The 24279-nt window shown below is 37.9% G+C and overlaps 1 long non-coding RNA gene across 2 annotated transcripts in view; it reads right to left on the bottom strand.

Moving 5' to 3' along the window:
- LOC142362100 (uncharacterized) overlaps window positions 1-24279 on the bottom strand; it is a 107192-nt gene that overhangs the window by 57248 nt on the left and 25665 nt on the right. For both annotated transcript variants that reach the window (XR_012764671.1, XR_012764670.1), the window contains exon 2: window positions 4078-4178. This is a non-coding gene — a long non-coding RNA (uncharacterized LOC142362100). The remainder of the gene's footprint in view (window positions 1-4077; window positions 4179-24279) is intronic.

Genomic DNA, 24279 nt, shown 5'->3' with positions numbered 1-24279 from the left:
TGACTAGCGTGTATTTTAAATACAAGACTCCCTTTTTGTTTTAAAGAATAACACTTCTTGGAGATAATTCCTTCACCAGAAATGCTGGTTTCTTATGAGCTGAATTAATTTTTGCTGACTTCAACAAATTGTCATCAGTCACCCAAAACATGTGCCCCAGAGAATCAAACAGCCAGCGAAACGTCGAATAGCTCTAGAATTTATGTGCTTAAAATATGCATTTGGTATTTCCAACCAATTCTAGGATGTTTTAGACCATAAAGTCCGCTTTCAGCTATTGTAGATCATTTGCTCTGCTTTACAAGAAACATTGTTTTACAGGTTTATAACTCAGCTATAAAAACATGCTCCAGGCTAAAGCTCAGTATGGAAAGGTCTTAGCTAAAGGGTAATTTTTTTCATTACAACTTTTTTCTACTTTGTTTAGCCATTTAAGATTATAGGTGTCTTTAAAAAATCCCCTTCCACTGTAGGAGTATTACCAATACCAGGGGTTGATTTATACTCTTAACTGCAGGGAAGAGAAAGGCAATCTAGATATAAAAAACAAACAAACAAATGAAAACCCCACAACTGCTGGAACTATGAGTTTTACATGGTCGAGGTTTTAGATTTTTAAGATAATGTATTAGAACATATTTTTAAAAGAACTGTAACTTACTGTGCACTTCAGACCATACAAAAGTATGCAACGTAATTGATGTATTACCGTTACATACAGGGAGATCTGACAGAGTGCTCCATCAATGCACCTCTAAATATTGACAATGTGGAGTTCTTCAACGCCTGGAAAACAACCAGCTAAAGTTGTTTGGTCTGTTTGTTTCAGCCAATGCAAATTTTAGAGGTTATTTGATCTTAACATACAAATACATACCCACGGTTAGTAGGCCGAGACCAAGAATCTAGTTCAAAGACGTATGTATGTACCAAGAGGTATGCTCAGAGACAAGGCTAAACTTACTCAGATTGCAGATAAAATGCAAGGTTAGTTGACTATTGAAACAATTTGCTTGTGATTTTCTTGCAAGTCAAGTCTTCATTCTTCATACATAGATGACCCAAAGCATTTACAGAAGTTTAATACCCTACAGACAATACAGTATTTCAAGATCTCTGCAAGAAGACCTGGGATGCATAAACAGAGAGAAACAATTCTGAGAAAAGTTCTTTGCATACAGACCTATGTTTAGAAGGAATCCATACAATACTTCACTCAAATCAGAAACTAAACTCTTGAGATTCAATCTAGCACTGTTTGTAAAAGCCCCACCTTTGCAAATATGCATAAATTTTTCCATCTCATAGGCAACCACTTTTAGAAACATTTCCCTAAATACAATTGGGAAGAAGACAAGAAAGTCAGACTGAAATATTTGCGATCCTCCCAGTGAGCATTTCTTGAGCAAGCTCAGAACTAATTTAACATTCTCGGAGGCAGAAAACATTCACCTCAGTCATAATCAGTGAAGTCACATTTAGGGCAAACAAAGTTCAGCAACTTGAGCTCAGTTTTATGGTCAACTATTTGGCTCATAAAAGCTGAATAGGTGTTAAAGCCTACAGGGAAAAATAAGAATTATTAAGTTATATGAAACTACTGTAAAAAGACAGGGTTGGGGGTGTTGGGCTTTTCTTTTTTAACAGCTGCAGAAGGGATATTGTTGGGAAAAGTCAACATATGCATTTTCCCCAGTCTTATCTAGAGTGAGAGGAGTAACTGTGTTTTGCCGATTTCTGGACAAGCTGAAGATGTACTGTTTATCAAAGGGTACTAGACAGTAAGAATACTCAGTGGAGAACATATGCCTCAGAGATCCTGGACATCCACATACTTTGGTTATACCATGTCCATATTCATTTCAGTGTGAAACCTTTTGGGCTTACTGTTCATTTACTACACAGTTGTTCTAGGCATACAGGGTAGAGGTACACTTCCTAGAAACATCAGAGCTGTTGCTTCTACATTTAAGAGACCCAGAGAAAACAATTCTAGTTCTAGTGATTATATAAATAGTTCAAATGCTGATCAGCTTCCTGCCCCATAAGCCTCACAAGAGTGTTTTATACATCTGTCAGAATCACTTGGTCATACGTGTTACAGGACAACCCACTTAGACGCTGGTATTCACATCCTCTACAGTAATATTTCTGTGATGTTTACTACTAGCCCTAAAATACCTGGCAGGCCACCTCATATCATCATTATCTCAGTATTAACAAAAAATACAGAACAGCATGTTTCCATGGATCAATAACAGAGTGCTTATGCCTTCGTAGACCAACAACATTATGAAGACCATTATGTACCTCCAATTTTGCCTACTGTAGTCCAAAACACCCACAATCAAACCAAAACACACCACATAATCATGTGGATAGTGTGCAAAAAGAATGACTTCTTTATGAAAAACTTTCTCCTGATCTGTGTGATATTAACCTGCAAAGTAGCACTGGTGATGCTCCTTTTACTATTTATATAGTCATCAAGCTTTGACTTAATATTTATTAAAATTAACATACCCAGCTAAAACCATACATTTATTATCTATTAGTTGCTATACACGTGAATTACAACACTGGTGATTTCAGAAGTGTCTCATGCCATACCAGATACTACATTAGGATTTACACAGATGTTAACTTTGGGTGTTTAAGCACTATAGGAACAGTATTAAAAATTGAAGTCTACTGAAGCAGAAAACAAGCTACAACTTTCAACAGCAACCTAACTTCATTCATAAGAGTGAAATTTACTGATGATTAAAACTGGAAAGAAGAAAAGCCACTACAGAGCCTCCCTGGTTTCCACCTTTAAATGCCATCACTTTGGTAGCAGCTAGCTCTTCTCAGTCCCACACAGAGCAGTAAACTGATCATTTTTAGAAAATTCAGACAGACAATGCATGACCCAGGTGATAACTGTGGTTCAAATGCCTTTGGTTAGAGTGCAGGTTCCCAGTGAAAACATGGGTCATGCGAGTTTCACAGATTTATGTGTCTGTTTCCACAAACAGCAGTGCAGGATGATACTGGGAAGAGACTTCCCCAACATGATTAAAGAAGCTAAACAAAAAGAAAGGTGTAGGAAATATTCCTCATTCATTTTATTTATAATTTCTGTTCTTTCTATGCATTGTATCTGCACAATGTTTTCAACCACCCTGTTATTAAGCCTTTTTCTGCTCAGCGAGAAGGACATAATTTTAATCACTGGGATGAAGTTACAGTTAAGTTAAAACAGCTCAGCCCCACTGTGGGTGAGCAGCATTTATCTGATGATCTGTCAGAGGGAGTTCTGCAAAACTGCCACTCCCCTAATGACAGGGCTAAAATGATGAAGGTGCCCAGACTGAAATGCACACTTTCTGCTTAATTCAATTTCTAAATCTCATCAGCAATGGAATACAAGTACAGGTTCTATCTGTACTAATGTGAACAGAAACGCACACAAAAAGAAATGACTCATAGGACAGACTGAAGGACCTCGGAGAGATTGTAATACTGTACCTAATTTTGGAAACACTTGATGATTTGTATCTTCTCTTTCAATGCCAATGGAAATAATGAAAGTTAATACCAGGTGCACCAATGCTTCCTGGCAGTTCTGACCTTTAAATAAAAGAACTTGGATTTACAGATGACAAGATTCACTGCAAGTACATCACACAACAGTAAGCTTCTTACTGATTTACTGGAATACCCCAGCCCATACAGCAATATTTCAGCACCCACAGGAAGGGAAGTTTTACTAACAAACATCCCTGAATGCAATTTTTACCAGTAATTCCCAAGATCTTTTTCCACCTTCAGAATCACGTTAACCAACACAATGTAAATGTATAATATTTTTTCTTATACGACTCATTAGCATTACACATTACAAATTAATACTAAGGCCTTTTCAGTTGCACATAAACATAATACAAATATAAACATGAAGCAAATGTAGACCACCTGATACTAAATTCTTGTGCAATTAATGACTTCTGGCAAGCACAACTCATTTAAGCACTTATCCAAGAACTTGTGTTTCTGTTGTTTCCTTTTGCATGTGCTTACCTTACTGAAACTCACCTGAGTTACAGCTGCAGGTATTTCCATATAGATTTATTTTGTTTTGGAGACATATCTTCTTCTCACTCACACTACAGTAGAACTTCCGTCATGCAGAATACCTGCAGGTTCACAGTAGTTAAGGGCCAACTCTTAAAATCCTTAACTTACAGCTAAGCATTTACATTGCTGGCACAGCCAACCAACTTTTCCAGCAACTATACACTTTCATACAATCACGCAATAGTTTAGGTTGGAAGCGACGTTTAAAGGTCATCTAGTCCAACCCCCCTGCAGTGAGCAGGGACACCTTCAGCTAGATCAGGTTGCTCAGAGCCCCCTCCAACCTGGCCTTGAATGTTTCCAGGGATGGGGCATCTACCACTTCTCCTGGCAACCTGCGCCAGTGTTTCACCACCCTCATCATACAAAATCTCTTCCTTATATGTAGTCTGAATCCACCCTCCTTTAGTTTAAAACCATTACCCCTTGTCCTGCTGCAACAGGCCCTGCTAAAAAGTCTGTCTCCATCTCCCTTATAAGCCTGCTTTAATAAGGGATAAATACTGGAGACATCCCATTTCTAAATTGGGACATCATCCATCACTGTACACCTGAAGTGTATACTTACACCCGCAGGTGTACAGAAAAGAGCAAGCCTTTATTTGGAAATCAGTTATTACACATGCGTAGGCATACAGGACACTGGTTTACTTTTACAATCAATATGAATAATAAATTAGGTCTGGACTGGATAAGCAATGCAGCATGTTGAAGCAGACGTCTCAGTGGCAGCCTCAGAACTTTTTCTCTCTCCTTTTTATTTCAAAAGCTGTTGTTTTAGTTCTCCTGGCTTTATCTCTGGCCTGCCTGGGACCTGGAGATCTAGAGATGCCTCCGTTTCTGTTCTTCTCCCACAAATCCCCTGAATATCATGTTTTTTCTTGACATGTATGGCCTTGACAGAAAGAAGACAGATTACAAAAATGTAATTCCTCCTTTCTGCCTGCCCTTAACACCCCTTTCTGATTCCTAAAGACAATTACAATCAACCTAATACATTGTACTGCTGTTTCTCTGCTCTGTCCTTCCTCGATGTTTACCATGTGTTTGATGCAGTAAGTCCTGGACACTGGATCCCTAACATCCAGAGATTAATCGAGAAGCCTGCCTTGCTTGCCTATACCCAGAATGCTTTTCCAGCACTTCATATCCCGGACAGCCATTCACTGACTATGCTCTGTGAACCAATGGGAAGTTCTTCACACATTTCTTTTGAGTAGGGAGAAAACCTATTTTATTAAAAACAAAATATTATTTAATTTTCAGTACTGCAATGCCACAGCAAAAAGATTTCTGCCATCATAATATATCACTGCAATGTTTTATTTACAACAGAATTTGTTCCAGAGATCCGTGATTAAAATTTGCTGTAGGCTAAAAAGCCATACATTTTCAGATCTCACCCAACTAGTGTTAAGATGTTACGTACATTAAATTTCTAATTAAAAAGCAACTCAACTGCAATGTCAGAAGTTGAACAGTCCAGAAACCTGTATCAAGTCCAGCTTGTATTCAGTTACTCTGAAAACAATACAATGCATATTTCAATACATCTGAATTTGCCTCCAGTCACTCTCAAACTTCTCTTTTCTTCCAGTTGAATAAATACGCTCTCACAGTCAAACGTGGAAGAAGTCCCAGAACAGCATGTAGCCTCTGAACCCCCAGGTCAATAGAAAGTCTCCCAGTAAAACCTTTATGCCCTGCACTGCTATGGTCAATTTATGTCCAGTTATCAACTGCGAAAGAAAAATATTTTCAAGACAGCACCTACCTATCTCAGCGACTTGCACAGGATTTTTCTTTAAGGCTCACTTCTTTAAAACACAGATACACGTCCTTAACTTCAGAAAGGCAGGCAGTACAACGGAAGCCAGCAGTAATATTGTGTTCAGAATTAAATACATCTTTAAGCACTTTTGCAAAAAGGCAGCTGCAGCAGGAACCTATTGATATTTCTAGAGGTTTTTCAGGTGTCCCAGGAACATTCCAAAAGAGACAAATCTCAAAATTTCTCTCCTTTATTTTGATTTAAGGCTGTCTCTCTCTGCTGATGCCACCATTAACATCAGTGGCAGTGATGCAATATTGTCTTGGTGTCAAAGATTTTCTGGACATGGTAGTGTCCTTCTGTACTATTTTCTATCGCAACACCAGATACCGGTCCAGCAGAAATAGTTCATACTGGTATCAGATACTTACTGAACAGAAATCTTGGTAGTGAGAAAATTTCTGAATGTTACTAAAATGCCTTAAGGTAATGTTTAGAGGGATGATCGCGTACCCATCTTGTTCCCAAACTATAGTGTTATTCCCAGAGCATACCATGTTTCAAAGTTCAGAAAATATCATGAAGAGACTTGAGTTTTCCGAAGCAGCGCGCTATGTACCAATCACTCCACAGGCTTTTGCGTGTTACTGCTTCATTGTAAAGACATTCAGTAGCTATTTTCTTGACTCACCTAACCGTTCCTGTAGAAAAACTGCAGGATAATATGGATCAGTATCTGTTTCTGAAGCTTAAAAATGGAAGAATATACTGGCTTCTAATCAGCAAAATATATAATAAACATGTTTTGCTGTAACAGAAGCCTGATAATGTTTTATTGAATCAGATCCAGAGTTAATCTGAGTCCAACTTTGATCAAGGAGTTAGAATAACGATAGTGCTATGAACAATCCTTGGGCATGTAAGAAGCAGAAAATGTTTATTAACTTTTACTGATATTTACCTATTTTTGCATTATAAAAATATTCCCACAATGTTGTGGCCCCTCGGGTCTAGAGCAATGAGAAAACACTTCTATAACAATGCTTCCAGAGTGGAATAAATAATATTAATTGTTTAACAGCTTCCACTGTTTAATAATAAATGGATAATACTTAATCCTGATTTGACTGTGTGACAGAAAAATCTCATTGGGAACCCTGGTTTGATCGTGTTCATTAAGGAGAAGAATCTGCTCTCCTTAGAGATGAGTGCAAGTGTTTATGCCCACAGGCAGTCAGAAAGACTATCTGTACTTACTGTACTGTTCACATTCAGATACAAAAAAGACACTGCTTAGTCCAAGCCAGCATTTAGCTTGATTATATTTTACCCTAAAATCAGGCCCATGGAAGTAAATGAATGCACTTTCACTAGCATGATGCACAGATCCACCTCCCTTTCTCTTGTTCCATGGTATCGATTGGTCAGTAGAGATTGCTGCAAATGTAGGGCACAGCACAATCTTACTCTTCTCCCCTTCACTGTAACTTAGAAAACCAAAAAGCTATAGCCCACAAAGGTATTATTCATTTCTTTTATTGACTGAAAAGTAAAATACAAGGTGCCTAGGAGGCCCTGCACCACAGGAGAATAGACTATTAAAACAGATGCAAGGACCAGCAATAAAAAACACTAAGTAATGAAACAAAAGATATAAATTATAGAAAGTAAAGGTAAAGATCAATACGCTGCTTTTCTGAAAGACTGTGCTCAGTTTTAAAAACAGAGTAGTTTTTGCTGAATGCTTAATTAGCTATAGATTGTTAAAGAAGGATTGCAGACCATCTGGAGCCTATTCTGTAACTTGATCTGGAAACCTCTAGCTCAAAAATAATCCCTGTGGGAAGGCACAAATATACATACCACAACCTCATCAGCAAGTTTCTGGTATATATTTTAGATAAAAATAGGCCATCTTTACCTCCTGGAAAATCTGGGATTAAAAAAATAAAAACAATCATCCCAGTGAAATACCAAAATACTAGAAACAATTGGAAAAGCAAGGTATCATTTCGTAAAAGACCAACATGAGAAGAGAAAGGTTTAGACCAAAGAGCCTGATGAGCAGCTTTAGCTTCTAAACATTAAGAGATGCAGTTATTCAACAATTTCAGATAATCACCTTAATGATAAAGATACATCTTCTGAACTTTTATAGAAAGCTTAAAATAAGACAACAGCAGCAGAGGAAGAGAAGCCCCCATCACACTGGGGAAAAAAAAAACCAGCACAACACAGAAACTCAACAAAAGTTGTCCTAAAATAAAACTTGGAATGATGCCATAGTTAATAGCTATAAATACAGAACACACTGACATATTAAACATGGTCTTTAAATACAGTTTTAACCAGGAGAGGGGAAAAAAGGCAAGTCTTGACACAAATTTTGGTCACCATCAGCAGTACAAAGAAAACTGAAATCATTCTAGACAGTGACTAATGAAAGATTTTTAATTATGTTGGATCAGAATCAAAGACTTCCTCCTTGCTTCTGTACCGGGAATGGAAGAATTAACAAGATGTATCTTAGAACCACAAACACGATTTATGTATGATATTTGAATTACAGTCCAGTTGGTGCAGTATCTCCAAGGGTGACCAGCAAATAATGTTCCAGAGATGGTATAAAAAGCCCTTATTAAGCAGTTGAAATACAGTCTGCGTAAGAGATCTTTGCTGCTAAGAATCAGAGCAGACCTTTCCAGAGTATATTTTCTGTTTTGTAATAAAGATAGTACTCTAGGAATCTAAAGAATGAGGACTGAAAGCATAAGTGAGCTCATTTTGGCATTGGAAAGGGTTTCCGGAAAGAAAGTAAATGAAAAAAAGCTATAAAATATAAACTAACTGCCTAATTATTTAAAAAAAATAGATGCAATCTGGAAGTCAGAAATGAAGACGTATCTTTAACCTGGCCCATGACTGATACCATCAGGCAGAAACTTACCAGAGGGTGTTACAAGCAAACTGCCCATTCTCTTCCTTCCCATCAAGACATGCAGCCTGTGCTCACAGCTAAGATACTGATGTGGGTACATATTTTCCCATTTAGACTGGAGCTGCATCTGGCTCTGCACATGGCAACAGAGACTATTTCAAGCATCAAATACATTACCTTATAACCCTAGGTATGTTGTGAACTACAAGTGGTATTTGGAGCTGTTTAAGAACGGGGAAAACTGTTTTTAGTAAAACCTTTTGAAAATTTCCCATTTTCACAAAAATATTTGCAACATAATTGATAAATCAAGATCCTTACCCAGCCTCTTTCAACGCTTAACAAAAATTCCAAACATCTCTGTACTACAGTAATTCACCTGCATCTAAATGACCAGTTTTAAATGGCATACAGATGATCTTTAAGGCATGAGTACATATGAATAGAAGAACGGAGATGTAGAAAGCAAAAAATTAAAAGAGGGAGGATTCAAACTATTTCTCCCCCAAGATCCCAGAGACTGTTTGTACATGTAAGCAAATTTGTCTCAAGAATTTTAATATAAAAAGATTTTTGCTCTTCCTTCTACAATTTTTCTTAATGTTAAATAAGATTAAATATCTGTCAGACATCTTTGTAGATTATTTTAGCTTCATTTAACACATTACTATGTACAAGTATGACACAACAGACCCTACATGCAAGTTTTTCTACGTTTTATTGATTTGCAAAGGATGACGCACATTACAATTAATTTTTAAAATTTTTTTTTTCCTAAAATGGCTTCATACTAATTCCATTTCCTCTGAAAAGTTCACAGAGGATGCATTACATGGGTCGTCCCATAGGGACCCTTTGTTTCCACAGTGCTCTGTACACATCATATCACTAAGGGTTCTCCATTTTACTCATTCTTTAATTTCCTCAGCAGTAACAGTGTCAGTGCATCCAACTTCTAAATTCAGAGAATAAAATATTCACAATATTCAAGTCAGTTACTTACACTACATTTGACTCCCTCAAGAGGAGGGACAGTCACAAGCTATCTCCAAACTTGTACCAGTCTGAGCATCTGTTCATACAGCATAATACCTCAAGCAGCAAAGCCCCAGCTCTCAGCACTCCAGTCTCCTTAAGAATTCATGGACTGAGCTTCCTTAAGAGAACAGCTCTTCATGAATCTTGCTCTGATGCTCAAAAGAAATATTTTTGATCTGTGGCACCAATTTGCAGTCCTTCTGTTTTAGCTGACATAATTGGGAACTACAATCTCTACATCACTTCTGTTTCACAGGGGCTGTGAAAATTTGACCTCCCAACTGTTGCAGCTCTCAGACCAATATTTTAATATATCAGATCACCAATGGTGGTCTAACTTAACTATTCAGGCTAGGAACGGCAGCAGCCCAGAAGCACACACATGGCCCTTCTGCCACCTGAGCTGCACAGGCTCCCAGCAGCTTCTGGTGAAGAGCTGTGAAAAATAACCTTTTAAATATCCCCAGCAGGAACGACCAGAGCTCATGAGTGAGCATGCCAACACTTCTGACGCACTTCAAGTGCCTTGGGAACAATCACAAAGAAAACATATCCTCACAGTTAAGCAGTGCTCAGTGTGGAATTTGCAGATCTGCATGTTCAACAAAGGTGCATAAAGTGACAGCCAGGTATTCAAGTGGCTGAATCAATGTATATTGGCTTTACTGGGGAGCCAGTAGTGATTTTTCTTCTGCATTTTTCTCATTTCTGTACTGTCTTCTGTGGGAATTGCAATGGCTTACTTTGACTTTCCAGACTCCTACTGGAAGGTTTTCATGGTTGGAAAGGTTTTGGAGAAACAGAAAGCTTCATTCACATGGTAAAAAACTGCCTATACCTTAAAAGCTTACCTGTTGCATCCCACAGATCTGAGGACAAAGACCAGCAGAAGTGACCAAGAGCCATGCTATTTCACATTGGCAATGCAGCCACAAATACAGCGCAAAGGAAGCAAACATTGCTCCTTTCCTTCCTAAAAGAGTGCTGTCATTGAAAAAAAAACTCAGAACAGAAAGCTCAAATATTGGAACTAGCCTTATGTTACAAGGGCCCACATCACTGGTATTATGTGGATTATGTATCTGCATGGAAAACAAGTCTGACTATAATTTTTTCTGCATTCACTGTTTCTCTTCCTTTAGCACATTACAGAAAATATTAATTCACTAAAATCAATCAAAGCAATACTAATATCATGCATACAATATTTAAATCAGTTTTCATTGTTTCAGAAGGATTTAAATAATTCAACTTTTTAAAGGCCAGCTGCAAAAAGACAATGCCTACAAAAACATCATAAGGAAAACTATAGAAAAAAAAGGAGCCTTAGGTCACTGGCTTCTTGACTCACTTTTGAATCTTGGGAGAAATGATTTGATGATTTTAGAATTTATGTATGTATGTATCTATCTATCTATCTATCTATATTTCTATTTTAGTAAGCTAAAGTCATGTTGATAAAATCATATGGCTTAAAGCTAAAGCAACACTGGCAAAAACTGCTAAGACAGTAAAAAAAAAAAAACAACTCTAAACATATCTCTTGGGGTGCGCCCAGACATTTTTCCAGCTGTATCATTTTTTTCTCTAACCATTTTTTTTATTGATTTCCTATGCTTACAATTGATCTGCTTTTGAAAAACATCTCTCTCTGCAAAAACATGCTCTATCCCAAAAGAAAGAAAAATAGAGACCAAAAGTCATCACTAAAGTAACAGAAATGTAAACCGTAGATGCAAAAAAAGGTCCGTATGAGACAAACAATACTATTTTACCTACTTATCCACATCTCTAGTTTTTTCACTATACAAATCACAAATAAGCAAAGGCACTATGAAAAATGCAGCAACTGGGAACAATTCACAGTAAATGCTCCATGCTCAGAAACATTTAATCACTTGACAGAGGCCAGTCATGGGATATTTACTTTTTATTCCTACCACATAAAACTGAGCTTCTACCTAAAACCCTGTCTGTGCTTAGGAAACTGGAGTTAAAAACCCCTCCTTTACAATGGTGGTTGAAATTTACTGTGGTCACTTGTGAATTTAAATACTTAAAATTGTCCATTAAGGTATACTTGAGCATAGGAAAATATCCACTGCCTTCATTAGGTTCTATTAAAACTTTTCTATGTACAAATACATCATTGTGGCTTCTACAGCTCTGACATGCACTGAAAGGGACAGCAATACGCCCATGATCTAAGCTCACACTCTCTTTTTTCTGTAATAAAAATAATGGACAAGCAGGCACGTGATGCAGAGATATAATTCTGCCAAAGGTTCTAGTAATATACAAGAACAAAGCCCTGAGAGCATCATTACAGTTAAGAGTATCTCAGTACTTTTGTGATAAACTCTGATGTACAGCTCAGGCATGCTAAACTGCAAGAGGCTCCAAATTTTCTAAAGGACAGGCTAGATGTAAATCCTTACACACAACAGAAGAGCCATGAATAAATCAGATTGTTTGGAACTGAGTGTTAAACAAAGAACATACAGCTATTTCAAGGACATGGGCTTTGGAGGGAAGGAGAAGCTGCTTCCCTTGGTGCATACTTCCTGTAAAATGAGGTGGTTCTTTTAAAAATGAAATGACAGTTGTTCTGTGCAATTATGTCCACACGTACTCCTCAGCAGATGGTCAAGGCATCTGTACTGTTTTAAACTTGCTTCAAAATTCTAACAGGTTCACTTGATGGATCTGCATTCTTCCCTCTCCTTTGGCACACTAATTTCATCACTCCCAGCAATGGTTTTACTCAGCACTTCATAGACGTGCCACAATTTGACAGCTATACAATTTACTCTTACTAACAGCAGAACTAAATGCACTTATGTCCCATTATACTTACCAGAGTCTGTCTTGGCCTGAGACTATAAGAGCATTAAAATTTCTATTTTGCTGCAAAAGAGCAAGCTCCAAATTGACTATTTTTTTGTCTTTTAAAAGGATCTTATTTCTGATGCTTGATTTAAGGACCACTTTTCTTTCGTAAGGCAAGCTGATGCAGACTAGCATTAATGATTATTTGGTACAGTGCCTTTCACTGCATTCATCGTACCACTCGTTTTCTTCAGCATGTATGACAAATATGCCCAAGTCCCGAGTGGGACCTTTACAACTAAATATCAGCAGCAAATAAAACCAGACCAAGTTATTTGCAGAATGTGATGATACAGCTCACTACTGTCAGTGGAGCAGCATGCATTTTCATCAGCAGAAAGTGTAATCCCGTGTTTTTAGCCAGAGGATAGCTACAGGATTTTATATTCAATGGGCTAAACAATTCCGACAGTACTTGTGGTTCATTCTGTACTAGAAAGGACATTCTTGCAGAGGACGTCTTCCCAAATCTACTATTCACGCAGATCCCTGGGGCAAACATGCAACTTCATTTATTGTATAACAGCAGGTAATGAATAATCTCACATCTTCACTCATTAGGCTCATTGTATTTTGAAATAAAGTTAAAATAGAACCGTAAGAGATAGTTTATCACTCTTATAAACACTTTTTTCCTGTTTTAGTGATAGATATATAAGAAGTGGACATATCCTGGTAAAACTTTTACTTCTGTCATTTAATCTTCGCACTCTCTCAGCACTTTCTTTAAGATATGTTTCTTTAAGATATGATCCAAACCCTACTAAGCTTAACAGAGAGATTTCCGTTGACCTCAGCAAGCTTTGGTTCAGACCAGTAAATCAGATTCTGACCCCTTTCAATAGTGTGCACAGGATTTATGGTCTACACAGCCTATCCCTGCAAAATTAGGACATTGCGAACGCAGTGTTTTATGCATCTTAAAATAACTGCCAACAGATAATGCAAACTATGCTGTTCATTTCAGCATATCCTTGAACCGTGGTTATTTGTCTAATTTCACTGTAAGTGACTCCTCGCCCCTGATTATGCTTCCTTCATCACAGTAGTTCTAGGCCACCTGTCTTTCTGTCAGGGTATGAAGCTCAGGCACAAGAGAGGAATAAGAACTGTTTGGCCATCTAATCTCACATGAATAATTTAAAATGTAGTTTTAGCAATTTTTATTATTATATTGTATGAAAAGAAGCAAAAGATGAATGGTTAGCAACAGTCATCCTTGACTATTATAATATGGAAGATCTAGTTAATATCGAAAGAATATCCACATTCATACGCAGAAAGAAAAAAAATTTTTTAAGTTTAATTGAATTTCTCCCTAACTCTCCACAGTTCAGCCATAACCTCAATTTATGTCATACTCGGTGATATCGTAATTGCTTCAAACTGAAGTGACCACTCAAACACATGACATACCAACCCCTCAGCTTTACTGTTCAGATACTGATTTAAGCAAATACTCCACAACCACTATTTTTACACAATTAATGTTCTTGCTTTATGATCAGTTTTCAAAGAATGGAAGTCTAAAGGAAAGAGATAAATCATAAGTCTGGAACTTCAAACTATCATGAGGAGAACACTAATCCCAGGCGAGGTCCACCTTGAGCAGGAATAGCTAGTGCAGTACTCTGACATTGGATCCTCACATGATGACAGAAGCCATTTAATGAACCAAACAAAGCAAAACCAAAACAAAAACTCCTGTGAATCACCTAGCTCTGCCTCTTTCTGTTTTGGAGCTTCCTCTGGCAATGAAAAATTCCTCTTCAACCTGCACTTCTCAGCTATAGTGTTCAATGCCAAGAGAATAGGTGTGTGACCGAAGAACATCACATCCCATTTACAGCCAGCTGCGCAGGAGAACCACTGGAACAGACAGCAGCCTTGCAGGGGACTCCCAGCCAGTGCCAAATGTCTGATGATATTGTAAAAAGAAGAGGTAACGTTAAGCCATCGTCCAGTAATTCAAAGGCAATTCTACAATGTAATATCCTCACTGAAAAAAGGATTACAGCCCCATGCTGCATTGTCACACCTATGAAGTTACTTGCCTCCATGCTACCATCGGTGTGGCCAAGCAGGTGTTCTGATTCAGTAGCATTTTAAACACTGTTTGGAGGCATAAGTGACTCCATAAATAGCGAGGTAGTGAGAAGTCAAGGCTGGCAAACTTATATCAGCAATTCTACAGTTACGGAGAATTATGTTTTAGTAGGAAGCCAAATTTATGTTCTATTCACTAATGGCTTACGGACCCCATAGTATACACTCAAGACAGTTTTGCAGCGCTCTCATTCAAGAAAATTTTTTACCATTAATATGATGTCATACTTGGGTAAAAAGGTAGACAGAATAGAAATTTTTCAGAAGCTACAGTTACTGAAAAAGAACAGCTAAGTACTTCTTGTTTGAGTAGCTATTTGACTGATATATTTGATCAACCACATCATGGGATAAATAGCTATTTGAAAAACAAAACACTTTACTGGAACCAGTTGGTACAATAAGAGAATTTATATCTACTTGCAAATTACTGACCTGTCAGGGTGACAGGTTTGCTATTCTTTGATTCTCTGCTTCACCATTGCTGCAGAGATTTTCACTTTGGGCTTCAAAGTTTCCAGAGGTTGCAGTGAGTGTTAGAGGCTCTCATTTGGTGCCTCTAGGTTTTCCACAATGTTTTCCAACAAACAGATCTGATTTTAATTAAGGAAGGTAAAGAAACAGACCAGATGCTCTACAGTTATACAGATCCCTGGTCAAATCTCTCAGAGGTAACCCAGCGGCAGCAAAACTTTGGCTTAAAACTCAACAGCAGAACACAACCAGGATTATACAGAGGGGGCAAAACACTCTCTTGGTTCACAGAGGTTTGTGATGCATTTTGATTCTCCTACATCTCCTTCAGGTAAAAATACTCATTTACTAAAACTCGAGTGATACAGTGGCTCAATCTTCTTTCAAATATGACTTATGCCTAGTCTGTTGTAAGGCTCTAGTTAAGAAAGTCAAAACTGATCTGGAAGCTGTCCAATACATGCACCTATTTAGCATCTGAATAACTTGCAGTTAATTAGAAGTATATTTGACAAACACAAGCATTGTGATAAACTGATGTATTGATGGAATTTACACAAAAAGAATTACTTACAGCTTTCTCAAAAGTAGAAGAAGAGCAGGAGAACAATCCCAATTAAAATAAATGTAGTAAAAAAAAAGGAAATTGAGCCTATAGAGACTTCCTTACAACTAAAGTTTTCTAGGCAATCTTGACAGCTGTCTACTAGCGGGGATTCACTGCTATGTATGTATGGAATGAATTCATAATTTAACATATATGTTAGTTTCTGTTTGTTTAAAAGTCCTTCTTCCTACTTGACTGACTGACAAGCCCCTTTCCTCAGATCAGCCAGGGAGATCATTATTTAATTGAAAACAACCTCAATTTGCAACTTACTTGTATCTAATGGGGCTTTCTTTCATTACCATACTGGCTGTAATTCCAAGTCAACATTGATTTCTCGCATAGTTCCATTTTAAAGCAAACAGCTATGCATTGCTGAAAAGTTATTTATAACATCCTAAATATTTTACTCTGGGAGAACATGCGCACTTTTTGCCTAAAAGAGTAAGAAAAAAATCTACACCATTCTATATTATATAAAGATATGAAAATCTGAATTCAGGACTTCCTTGCCTGTAGGAAATACAATTAAAGAGCCACCTGTCCAGACAATGCTATATACAATGAGGATGTACGAGGAAAGGCTGAGAGAGTTGGGGCTGTTCAGCCTGGAGAAGGCTCCAGGGAGACCTTATGGCAGCCTTCCAGTACTTGAAGTGAGCCTGCAAGAAAGCTAGAGAGGGACTTTTTGCAAGGGCCTGTAGTGATAGGACAAGGGGTAATGGCTTTAAACTAAAAGAGGGCAGATTCAGATTAGATAGAAGGAAGAAATTCTTTATGATGAGGGTGGTGAGGCACTAGAACAGGTTGCCCAGAGAAGCTGTGGCTGCCCTCTCCCTGGCAGTGTTCCAGGCCAGGTTGGATGGAGCTTTGAGCAACCTGGTCTAGGGGAAGGTGTCCCTACCCATGGCAGGGAGGTTGGAACCAGATGATCTTTAAGGTCCCTTCCAACCCAAACCATTTTATGATTCTGTGATTTCACTTACATATCTGCTTCCTCATCATACCAAGAGCCTATCTAGCCATGAAATTTGGTGACAAAATGTTGCTTGTTTTCCTCCCACATTCAAGTCCTAAAGACCCAATTACAGCAGCCTGTCATTAATCCATTTCCAACCTGAGTCGTAAAAACATGTGTCAGAACTCTTTTTTTCCACACTTCCATGGGGGCAGGTGAGACCAAAGGCAGCACAGTGAGACAAAGTACATTCTTCCACAGATCTGTCTCAAATCCAGTGCTTCTCCAAGCCCAAGTGATACATATCATTTGCATAATGAATAGGATGACATATTTATTATTCTTTCATCTGTAAGGACAGTAAATATCCACCACCAATAAAACAAAACCAAACAGCTCTATGAAGTTCACTACTATTCGCAAACCCACAGCATTTACAGGCTGGATATCCATCCAGCCTGGATAGCTGGCTTCAGGGCTGTCTTCCAGATTTCTTTTAGGGATTAAGGTCTGTACATTAACCCGGAATCTGAGATGCGACCAGCCATTTTCCAAATTAGGTTTTTGTTCTGTCAGCCTGCTCCCAGTTCTAGAACAGATAAACATTATAGTTCATTGCTTCCAGGTTTCATCCTTGTACGGACAGCCCCTGTCTTCCACATTTAATTGCATCTTTGTGGATCAATGCCCTTCAGCTCATATCGTGGTTCCTCTCTCCAAGGCGAGAAGCTCAAACCTTACCAGATTGTCTGTCCCACTCGAAAGAGTTAACTGATAGCAAGAAGGCAGCAAATATAAATTTACAATGTCCTTAATAATCTGTTTGTAGCAGGTCCCTTTCCAAAAATTCTTTAAGATAAGTAATGCAAGTGAAGTACTTGAATTTTAAACCAAACACTGATGATGTTCTTAAGAAGTTTTTCTTATATGGGTCACTGCCCATGAACTATTAAAAAGTAACCCATCCAATTTATTTTGAATGAGCCTTGGCAAACACTCAGTCAGGAACACTCAAAAATCTCATGGAATGCCAGAGGTTCTTTTCCATTTCCTGTATTTGGTACATTTCACACCTTCCAGATGATGATTATTTAAGGATTGGACACCACCTTAAACTGCTTTATCAGGACCAACCATTCAGGAACTGAAACTTTAGTGCCAGAATTCTGCAGTTCAGCCAGAAACTCTGAAGTAATTCACTCAGTAACAGTGTTAACTTTAGCAAGTGCACAAAACCACCACAATCCAGACAGAAGTTGTTTGCCATGGTAACAGTGCACCAAGGTCAGCTTGGAATAAACAGAATATCAACAACCCTCTCCCTAGTTCCCTTTCAATTCTAAAACAGACTTCAGTACCATGCTTTGGAAATAGCATGTAGGGTGTTTGTGGTGATTTTAGGGTTTTTTTATTATTTTATCTTTCTCTACTTGATTGAAACACTGAAGAGCTCTCTGTGTAGCCCCTATATAGATCAGAAATAGGTCAAGCCTGCTCTGATTGTTAAGAGAAGCCTTGCAATTTACTTCAAGGGGGAAGAACATCAAGACCTGTAAAGTGCAGTAATATGTTGATAAGCACAATAATATTTGTTTCACCTTCATCCATTTAACATCTTCAAAGGTTTAAATTTATGGGCAACAATGTTTGCTCCTCTCAAAGGGGTTTTGCAAACGCATAGTATTAATCTGTCACTTGATTTTCCACTTGAGCTAGTACACACAATGAGGCCAAAAGCAGCAGTAGGCAGGTTAAAAATAATAAATTCATAGATAAATCCATAGATATTGTACATTGGAGTGTGACCCCTACACAGATTAGGCTTTTATTCCCACAAAAGCTGATCTGCATCTAGTTGGCTTCCTTCCAGATGGTGACCAGAAAGTGCACCAGGGAGACTTACACAAGACATCTTCAACATTTTAATAGCCTCGATATGGCTTTTGGATTTATGACCAAATCATCCCATTAGTATACAGCTCTAATGTAATACAACTGTAAATGTAATTACATGCAATAAAGGTTATCCTTCAGCAAGGACAGCTGTATAGCACTAGCAGTTTATTCTTACCTGATTCAGCATATGTTATTTTATTCATATATTTCAAAATAGGAAACAAGAAAAATGTCTGTCGCATCACAGTATGCATTAAATATCTGGTACACATTGATGAGTCTTCTTGCTCTGAATCTATACTTCTCTTTCAGCTTTACCTTATAAATACTTATGATACAGTCATTTATTACAAAAAATATTTCTATGATATCACATTTCTTTCTAATGTCCCATCGTCAAAGATGAAAGCAATAAAACAGGTTCAAGAACTGCATCCTTTTCTGCATCTATACACAGAATCTATACTTGCTGCAAGATGTACTTTCAAAATGTATTGTAGTGATTCTAGTTCAAGCATGTTTGAAGTAATGCATCTATTAATGCTCAGGTATGGTTTTTCTGTAGGTAAGTCAAATAAAAACTTCTCTAGTTTGCCAGGGAAATGGCTGAGAAATATTTGACTCTCTCCCATCCCTAATCCATCTCTTCCAATGAGACTGCAGAAAGCAACTTCTATCTCTCTGTGCTCTCTCTCAGGTGGACTCCATGCTCCCAGGCAGTAGGATGGCAGTTCTGCTTTGCCCTTCCACCATTTCAGCAAGTATTCAACACTGTTGTTTCTGCTGTCTCTTCTCTCACACCACATGCCTGTGCACTCACATGAGAGCCAAGAATTTGGTCCTAAACTTCTGTCAGTGCTGGTGTTAGTTTGTGCTACTGCTTCTCATCTAAATGGGCTCTTCCCTTTTGGCTGCTCATCAGGTCCTCAGGTCTTGAATATCCCTAGTTCCTTTCTTTCCTGCTGGCACTCACCAACGTATTTGACTCACCTAATAGAATAGTCTTCTCTTTGCAAATATAACACTGCTCTGAAGCATCCTGTGTAAATATAATTTTCGTTAAGATGGCCCCTCTGGGCCACTTGCATGCTAGCCAGTGACTGGCAGTTGTCTTCACACTAGATCACACTACAATCACACATACTTCTAGCTCCCTCCTTAACTCTGCCAGTTCATTAGAGAGGAGCTTGCTAATTCTTAGATTCCAGGCATCCCTCTCAACAGAAATTACTCTGTGACCTAACTGCAGTGAAATCAGTTATACCTGATCTGCAGCATTGGTTATTTCTGCTCATTTTGTCCTGTTTCCTCAGTCTGGGAACACATAGATGTTTATTATTTTTAGTGAACAAGTATCACAGTCACTACAGACCCATTTTACTAAGCACCAGGCTCTCATTAGCTGGCAATCTACCGAGCCTCATTCTCTCATTTAGGTTTTGGAACAGAGACATTTTTAGTGCTGCACCATAGGTTCTCCTCAGCTTCCAGGTTCTGCATGGTGGCTGTGGGAAGCCAGAGCAAAGTTATGATTTCACATCATGCAAGAATAAGTCCACCTTTGTGTCCTGTTCAGAGCTGCATGACAGACGTGGTCTCTCCTACTCACTGTCTCAGCACACTCCCTGAACATGCACATCTGCAGATTAGAAGTTTAACAGATTGTACTGTTAATAACTTTTATAAGAAAATTAATGCAAAGCATAAAAATGTAAATAGAATTGCTGAAAGCAGAGCACAAAAAAACAGTTGCTTCCCCCCCCCGCCTAATTGCACTATGCTTGAACGTAGCAACACTGGCAGAGCTGGTATTACCCCACCATAATGTTCTGCAGCCTCCTATCCAATGCCCTAATATCACCTTCCAGCTCAAAAATTAACTTCATACTGACAGAGACTGTTAATAAATTAATATGACTTTAAGTCATTCATCAATAGTCATGCAATCCCTTGTTTTAACTAATGAGCCATTTTTAATCAATCATGTAATGTTCAATGTCCTTAATGTTCAAACATCTCAACAGTAGCATATTCAGAAAGTAATTCATACTCAATTAGTTCAAAGCCTTCACATTTGCATATTAATCTTTGCTTTCTAAATCACACAGAAAGGTATTTGAAAGGCTAGAAGTGCTTTGATCTTCATGAAAAGTAAAAATGTTAGGATTAATAGATTTTAAAACTGTTGCCCAGAAGGCTTTCAAGATCACTGATCCTCATATATTTTCTCCCTGGAACTCTAGTTCCTTTACTGCGAAATCTGACTTTAAACAGTTTGATTCTATTACTGGTGCAATCATATAAACCAGATTGAGGGTGTACACCCTACAGTATTGCATAGCAAAGAAAAACTACAAAATGACAGATTTTTCAAAGCAAAATTTTAAATACATCCAGGATTAAAGCACAATATTGATTTTGCTGCCTGTATGACTGCGGCAGAGACATTTCCTAGCAGAAAAGGGGTGCAGATGATGGCAGGGACTACTTTGATCACTGAGTTGAGTTTTCCTTGAAGTCCTAAACACATGTAGTAGATGTTAAATTCAAATTTATAATCAACATCCATTCTGCCCATACATACACAGCAGTGGAAGAAACACTCAAAGCCTGTAATGTATAACTTTTACATTAAAGATGGAAAAAATAAACCTTCAGACATCACACAGAAATAAAGAGCAAGCATATTTAGCAGGACTATAGGTCTTGCATTGTCAGAGAGTTAGAGTGAAGCAGTTGAACTAAACCCAGGAAGTGAAATTTACTCAATAAAACAGAAGAGCACAGAAAAATAAAACTCCCAACAGCCTCTGCCAGCATAAACAAGGATGAGAAGGTGGGAGGAGAACAGAATTCCTTACTCCTCGCAAATCTAGCAACTGCAAGCCAGAAGGCATTGTCAAGCACGAAAGGAAAACATAAGCCAGATCCTGAAAATTTCCTACAGGAATGACAGTATAGCATGTTCAGACTCCCATCTTTATTTCCCAGCAAAGATAAAACAAAGAAACAACAAACGTAAGTATGGAAAAAATAAGAATGCATGAGGGAGAGACAGGGGAAAGAATCCTTCTTTGATCCTTCAGGTAATTAGTGGCAATGCTCAACTAATGGGTAATTGACTAAAAACAAAAGACACTCAGTTTAACAACTCTTTCTAATCCATTTAAAATATTCAAGAATATCCTAGCCAGTCACATAACTCTTTCCTTGAATTTGTCAAGATCCATTTTCAAATGTTATGTTCCTTAGCTTTTTGCTCTGCTTCAAAGTTAACTTCCTAACTTCAGTTCTTCTGGTTACAAATTCAGTACTGGTGCTGAAATAGCAGTGAAAACATTGCATACATCACAGAATCACAGTGCTTTCATCCTTACTAATGGAGTAGCTTAAGAACATTCAATAGCACAGAATATTGGAAATCTATAAACTTAATTATCATCATATTTTAAATTAACAAGAGGCATTTCATTACTATAAAAATTTCACACACTGCTTCCAAACACTAGGTGACAGGACTATAAATGCTATCTGGAACGATGCTTTAAAAAAAGACCTCAGAAAGTACAAGATGTTATACAGAAAATACGGGTAAGAGAGCTAAATAAAACCCCACCAAGACCTTACTGCTTGCCTTTTCCAGGTAACAATCCAATCCAAAATAAAAAAAACTTCCATACAATCTCTTCTCCACTAAGCCATCCAGACACATCTATAAGCCTGATTTCTTCCCCTGAAGAGAGGTCAGTTTTATCTTAGTTTTTTATCTTCATTGTTTTATGCCAGCTTTATCCTGAGTTGTAATGTTGCTTCTCATTTCCTATTCCCTAAATAAACAGAAAATCAGGTTCTTAATGCAGATCCCAAGTCCTAGCTTCTTTCTTTCCTGCCAAAAATAACTTGTTTCCATGAGCTCGCTGGAATCATCACAATGCTTAGATGCAGTAAGGCTCCATTTTTATAGCCTGTTTAAATAATGTATTTGGTGCCCGATCTACAGCTGGTCTGAACCAAAAAGAAATTTTCACAGCATCTTTGCTAAGCTACTGTCTCCACAGTTAGGAACCTAAACTCTTTATATAATCCACATAGCACTTCCTTCATAGAACCTTCACTGTTCATTTCAAATGCTTAACAAATACCATCCTATTCAACTATAGTTAGAAGACAAAATTTGCCATGAAGGCAGAATGTAGTCCACAAAGTCTTTATTCCTCTTGCCACAAATTAGAAAGAACTGATTTTGGTTTTGGTTCCAGCATTGAATTTCTGGCTGGTCAATTAGAAGGTATATTTCCTCACCTGCAAATAGAACAAATCTGATCTGTGTATCAGAACAACATACTTCAATGCCATTGAGTGGCACACTTCACAGCTGAACTAACCGAGTAACATGGAAAACACATGGAAACCACATGAAAACTGTGTCTCCAGAAACATTAAATGGTTAAAAAAATCCACTTTATATTCAATATAAATATCAAATGTCTTAGATCATGACCCTGATAGTAAATCTTAACTCCATATGTCACCATTAAGACAGAATTTCAGGTTATTCCATGCAAATACCATTGTAAAAGGTATTGGAGATTTCATCCAGCAATCTCTAAGCTAATACCATACATATCTTTCACCACTCCATGTTAATCATTCAAGAGAAATTATAAGGGTGTTACAGTCCTCTTATGCCAGTTCATTTCCTAGCAGGGGATTAGCATGTTACACAGATTGTTACAAACCTATATTGTATTATGGACCTAATACTTTTGAGCAATGTCTCTCAAAAACGTAAAGTCAATTTGTAAATGAAAGGCATAGCATTTCCTTACTCTGTGCTGTTATACTGAAAGTTATTTCAGATACTGGATGGTTTGGGGAGTTTTTATCTTTCAGAAAAACACAATTAAAGGCTTTAGACTCACAGCAGGTGTTAGTGCTTGTTTATATTATAATACAGCCGAGGTTTCTGCTTCTCAGTTCCTTGTTCTTCCAATCTTACTTCACATATTCTCCACAAAACACGCTGCCTGCAAACTTTTGTTGTTGGCAATGCAAGTATCAAGGTCACGCATCCATACACATCAGTTGCATACAGCTCCGCTGCTCACCCCTCTGAGACTGGAATTACAAAAGCTCTTCCTGCATATGTAGCACAGCTCTATCTTGCAGGAGTTTTCAGAGCCTACATCTTCTTTTAGCTTTAATAACATTTGCTTAGTTAAATATGCTAATAGGAGTTGAAAAACTGAAACAGAAATATGTGTTCGGCTTGTGTCAGGATTGTGGTGCTCTATACTAGCTCCACTTTCTGTACTAAAACTAACCCCTTCCACCAATTTCAAAGTGCACACAACCACGTGGTTGGGTACTTGAGACACAAATGCCAGCAGGGAATCCCAGAGAACAGGAGCTGGGACAGCAGACGCAAAGAGTTAACCAGAACTAACCAGAGATTAGTTCTGGGGAAAACCAGGCGCCATCCT

Source organism: Opisthocomus hoazin, chromosome 7, assembly GCF_030867145.1.
Source record: "Opisthocomus hoazin isolate bOpiHoa1 chromosome 7, bOpiHoa1.hap1, whole genome shotgun sequence".
Taxonomy (NCBI): domain Eukaryota; kingdom Metazoa; phylum Chordata; class Aves; order Opisthocomiformes; family Opisthocomidae; genus Opisthocomus; species Opisthocomus hoazin.
This window is presented reverse-complemented; position numbering and strand designations above follow the sequence as displayed.